The sequence below is a fragment of the Prosopis cineraria genome, unplaced genomic scaffold, assembly GCF_029017545.1.
Source record: "Prosopis cineraria cultivar Desert tree isolate PC_DT_omini unplaced genomic scaffold, ASM2901754v1 PC6, whole genome shotgun sequence".
NCBI lineage: Eukaryota > Viridiplantae > Streptophyta > Magnoliopsida > Fabales > Fabaceae > Prosopis > Prosopis cineraria.
In genome coordinates this window covers 1,929,687-1,935,686 of record NW_026555337.1, presented here as the reverse complement: position 1 = coordinate 1,935,686, position 6,000 = coordinate 1,929,687, and positions in this window count along the sequence as shown.

Sequence of the window (6,000 nt, the reverse complement as noted above, 5' to 3'; positions counted from 1 at the left end):
TTCGGGACTGGATCTGATATCATATTATCACGAAGCCATTATTCTCTCCCTAAAAAGTTAATCCATTAGGGCGAGCAACGCACCCACTTATATAATCATAACTCTCTCTGAGTTCCTCCAATGTGAGACCTGACAAATTGCTCTAAAATATTAGTTCTCGATCAAACTTATACATCTACAAACAAGAAAATGTTAGGAAATTTGTGGATATATTATCATAAGCACATCTTACATGAGTATATTATTTTTTTTAATATTAAATGGGGCAAATAAAAAGTATTATAACAAATCTGACCATAAAGAATAGTTATTTTTTCAATCAAGGATGGTTCTATTACGTATTATAGGATAGTTGTTAAAGAATGATCCTATATGAGATTCTAGATTTTGACCAAATCTGAAACCACAAAGACCATATAGAATGGCTATTAAACTGTCTTATGTTGAAGACAATACAAGGCGATTGTTAAAGAATGGTCTTATACGAGGTTTCAAATTTTGACTGAATCTAGAACAACAGAGGCCGTATAGGATGGTTAATGGTCATAATCGTCTTATAAAGCTAAGTTTTTTTAAATACACAAAAACAAAAACACTAAAAAAATTCAAGAACTACCCAAATTAATTATACTGCTCAATTCAAAACTGTAATATTTACAATTTTATTATATAAAAATTATTTATTTAAAATTTTATTATATAAATTAATCTTTTAAAACTAAAATATCAATCATTAAAATATCTAAATTATATATATTGACAATTAAACTAATCTATTCCTAAACTAACTATATATTATCACCTCGTATTGGATGTGACCTACTTTTTATATGCATATTCACTCCAATCTTTGAGGACTTCATTAATATGGGTATTCTCAAAATGAGGCGTAACATAATTTGAATAGTATTACAAACATACATGACAACGAAATTAGTTGATGACAATTAATATTCATTATAATACAAAAACCAAATAATTTATACAAAATGGTAGAAATCATGAGGAGGATTGTAAGCTGCACGTAAGTGATGATGTTTTTAGCATACATCATCACACAGTAGCCACAATCATAATTGTTATCGATTTATCGGGGGCATTATACGAAGAAAACAATAAATATATATGTTGTTGATAAAAAAAATGAAAATAATTGAGTGATTAACGATAATTTAAATATATATGTATTACATTCCATTTAATGACATCCTTGCATTCCTTTCGATAAGAATCTAATAAGAATAAACCTTTCAAATGGAATTCAAAAGGTTGCAGTTTTCATTTAAGAGTTATTAATACTCTTAAAAGAAAATTGGACAGTATAATGGTTTAAAATTAGAATTTTCTCAAGCACTTAGCCCTCTTTTCATACTTAATTTTATCCATGTATAATCTAATCAAGCCTAATTTAACTCAACTCTATCACAACAACAACATTCATAACTTAAGGGAAAATTAAAAGAGCTAGAATCACCTTCTCAATACTATTTAAAGTTATAAATAAAAACTACAGTTGAGAAAATCATATGATATTTACACAAAGAAAGAGAGTCATAGTTCTAGCTTGAACAAATGGTGTACCATTGCTGAATATCAATTTTGTACAAATGCATGTATACACATAAACCAACTTGCTAAGATTTCACATACATTAACCCAAATATTCAATTAATTAAATTTGTAATTAATCAAAACCAAAGCTATTCCTAATTCCTAATTCTAATCAAATCTTGTAACCCTATAGCCTCAAAATTTCTCCACTCTCAAACAACAATCCATCAACAACAGTGAATAATTAAAATTTCATTAGTTAAGCTCAAGAATTATCTAATTTAAATTCACTTTCAACAAAAAAAAGTGATGGAGCAAACAATAATCTATTTCAAATTCAGCAAACACGTGAAGATTATAGTCGAGTGAGGGAAGAGAGTTGAGAATTACTAACCATGAAGAAAACAACCTCACATGAGCACAATCGTGAATCTAACAAACAAAGTAAGCAACATTGGGATGGGAAGACAGCTTAGTCGAGTGACATTGTGGATTCAGCTACTTCTAAGTTATGGGTTCATGAATTTCAACGACACTTGTGGTTCTCGAGTGGTCTTGGTTGTGGATTGAAGCTCTTAGAGCAATGACAATGGTAGGAGACGACGAAAAAAAGAAGACGATAGAAGGCTCACAGATTTCATATTGAAAGGGGGATTAAGGATTTTGAAAACATTTACAGGATGGTTATTTAAAATAATCATCTTTTATACTGAAAATATACATGACAGTTATAAATTAGAACTGTCCTACATAATGTTATTATTTTTTAAAAAATTAATTTTTTTTACACATACATATTGTGAACAAATAGGATGGTTCCAAATAGGACGGTTCTTTTTGGAACCGTCTTATCTGTGTCCTAACATTAATTTGGGCTATAGCTCCGCCTCCTTATATAGGATAGTTGTATGGACAACCATATTATATAATGCATCCTTTATATCATTCTTGTAGTAGTGAAGGAAAAATTACATATAAGGAGCACTTAAGAAACTTATTCTCAGATAAAGATCAATAACAAGTTTCATTTGATAAAATAACAAGTCTATGATCTCATTTTAACACTAATATATTTTGTATTAGTTATTCTCTATGAATAAATTTCTTGAATGGTTATTGAATATGATTCTTCCAATAAGAAACAAACAATCAACCACCCATCAAAGGGTGATTGAAATAGGTGAGCACATGTTAATCTTTCGTTGTTGGTCCCTTTCAATATTTGTCAATACCTTACAAGGAAAAATTCTTAAAATAATCTGTTCAGTAAGTGTAAGACGGTCTATAATTATTTTAAGCACACAACGTGGCTAGAAGGGTATGATGAGTTTCAGTGGAGGAGAAGGAAACGGCAGAGGGGAATCAGAAATCCTTCCAAATCTTTCAATTTAAAGGGGAGGATTGAGATTTTACTAGACAAGGAGAAGAAAGTCCCTCCCCTCCATTTTTTTATGCAAAAAAAGGGGAAAAACTTTTACCTTCTTTCATTTTTCCTCCCTTCTCGTCAAACAAAACACAGAAAAGTAAATAAATACAAAGAGCAAATGATGAAATTGCTCTAAACAAAGACGCGTAGGAAATTTCACGACACGATCACAATTTTTTTTTTCTGAAAATATAAAACTTTTAAGCTAACGAAACATTTAAAAAAAAATTCAAAAATGAATGCATGTGCATGTATTGTCTTTCAGTACTTATACTCAAGGTATCTTGTCGATGTCAAAATTGATGTTATGTTACGTTACAATCACCAATCTCGATCTACCACCACATAACCATACGAAATAGATATTTCGAATCAATCACAATCAATGAGCAATTCTTTAGCAACAGATGGTGAAGAAGGAAGTAAATGGATTTACTTTCGGTGAGTGGTGGGCATTACCTTAATAAATATTTTACATGACACAATAACCATAGTTTAATTTAATTAGGTGATTATTAAAAATTTTATTATATAATATTTAAAATATATTAAATCTCAAATTTTTGAAGAAGATAATATATATATAAGTATTTTAATCATGAGAATTGTTTTAATTTTTTTAAAAAATTGTATTTTTAATTTTTAAATATTAATAAAATATAATAATTGTAATTGAGAAGTTCATTAAATAAATAGATTTAGCTCATTCACTCAAATTCAAAGTGTATAAATATGGAAAACTTTTTATGGATCCTTGACGATCTCAATTATATTTTTTCGTTGGTGTTCTACCATCTCACTGCGTTACTCATTACAATAACAAACAATGGATGCTTTGGTGTGGTTCGGGTATGAATTATCCAGATCCAATTTAAACGTTTTGAATTTAAATTTTTCAACACATGATTTTTAAATATAAAATTATTTTCTTAATTGAGTGACAACTATCATAATATTCTTATTTTAAATTCTGCATAAATTAAAATAGAAAATTATTTAAAATGAAATATCAAATTAAATTAAATCTAGCTATTAGCTAAACTGTCCAAAACATATCGAGCGTGCTTTTGCAGCTTACGTTATTCTTACCTGCATTATTTTTTTATATATAAATAGATTTTAATATATTTGGATTTATCGGATTTCAATTTGAACTAAATCTCTTGTTTAAATATACAAAAAATTATGTAGATGAATTTATTCTAATTACCTTGCATTTGTAATTTCAAAATTGTTTTGCACCCTAATCTTTGAAATTCTATTCACTTTAAACCCTTATTTTTTTTTCATCTTTTTGCTATTAATACATCTATAACTCTTGTATTATTTCTCATCCCTCATTATGGTCTATGCATGATTGATTAAAAAATAAAAATAAATTGATCACTCCTAATTTTTTCTTTTTTTCTTTAAATATCAACTCATCTTTTTTATTTGTTTGAAATTTTTATAAACTATTCAAGCAAAAAATTTTAAATATAGAAATTTGAAATGTAAAATTTTAAATCTAAAATATAAATATAAATTCACTAATCCAAGTGCTCTCTGAAAGTTTCTTTTCTCTTATATTCAAGAAGTAAACTTAAAAAAAAAAATCCCATCAGGCCGAAAAATAGTAAGGAAGCCCGTTGTATGTTCATCAAGATTATGAGCACGCATGGCTTATAAAGCAAAATTAGTCACATCTGTCTTGAAATTTTCAGTTAGCATAAGTAATTTGTCACACACACATGTGAGAGAGTATATAATTTTCCACTGAAGGAATTAATTGAATTGTATTCGAGTTTTAAATTTTAACACGTTTTTAATTATGGGCCAGGCAGCAAAAAATATCAACCCACAAGTACAATAATGTCAAGATAATTAATTAAATATGATCCACTTGCGATCAGTAGTTATGTATATCTGTCACAGCCAAAGATTGGAACAATATTTTGCATTAGATTAACTGAATTAGATTATAATAGCTTGGTGTATTTAAATATTTCTCTTACATTATGATAACTTTGTAAGTGGCAAAATGGATTGTCTGAATGTGAACATTTATGAGGCTCGATGTTTAGTTGTAATCACGTGGAGATAATAAAAATTGAAATTGAAGAGACAGAAACCTAGCACCTATTTGATTTCTGTTATTATTTTTTGTTTTTAAAAATTATTTTACAATATAATTTTGAAATTATTTTTCAAAATAAAACGAAAAAATTATTTAGTTTTGTTAATTTAAATATGATTTAAAAATTAAAAAATCAACTGATTGTGATAATTATCGATAGTTAATGATTGTGTCTTGTAATAATCATTAGTTAAAATAACTGTAATTTTTAATAACTAAATGTAATGTATTTTGAAAATAAAAAAATAAAATGAAAATAGTTTAGCTTTAAAATGTTTCTAAATCATGAACACAGCTTTAAAATAAAATGTTTCTAAATTATTTTTGTTTTTAAAAATAAAAAATGAGAACAGTTATGAAAATAATTAAATTTAAAATATCTATTCAAATAATTTTTTAAATTTTTGTTTTTTTAAAACAGAAATCAAAAAGATCTTACAAGTGACAGTATATCTTATTTTAATTGGTTGTCATTTAATGTAGTTGGCTGTTCAGGTTATATTGTTATGAATGAATAATAAAGCTACAATAATCATGAACACACACGTTTTCAGATTTATAAGACAAATTACTATTTGTTTAATGGAAAGGATTGAATGTTATTTTTACCTTTTAATTTTACTTGATAGGTCATTAGAAATTTTAAATTTAATTATGAGTTAATTACATACCTCAACGTTAAAAACTTTTTCTTTTATCATCCTGCTATTAACTTGCTATCTGTTTATCATTAGTAACCCCCACATTTAATTTTTTTAGTATTTTGTTGTTATAAAATATTGGATAAAGAGTATTTTTTTTACCCTCAACTTTACTGCAAAAGGTTAAAGGATACTTTAAACTTAAATATTTTATAATGAAAAATATTTTCAATAACTAAAATTGCATGTGAACAATTGATGAGTTA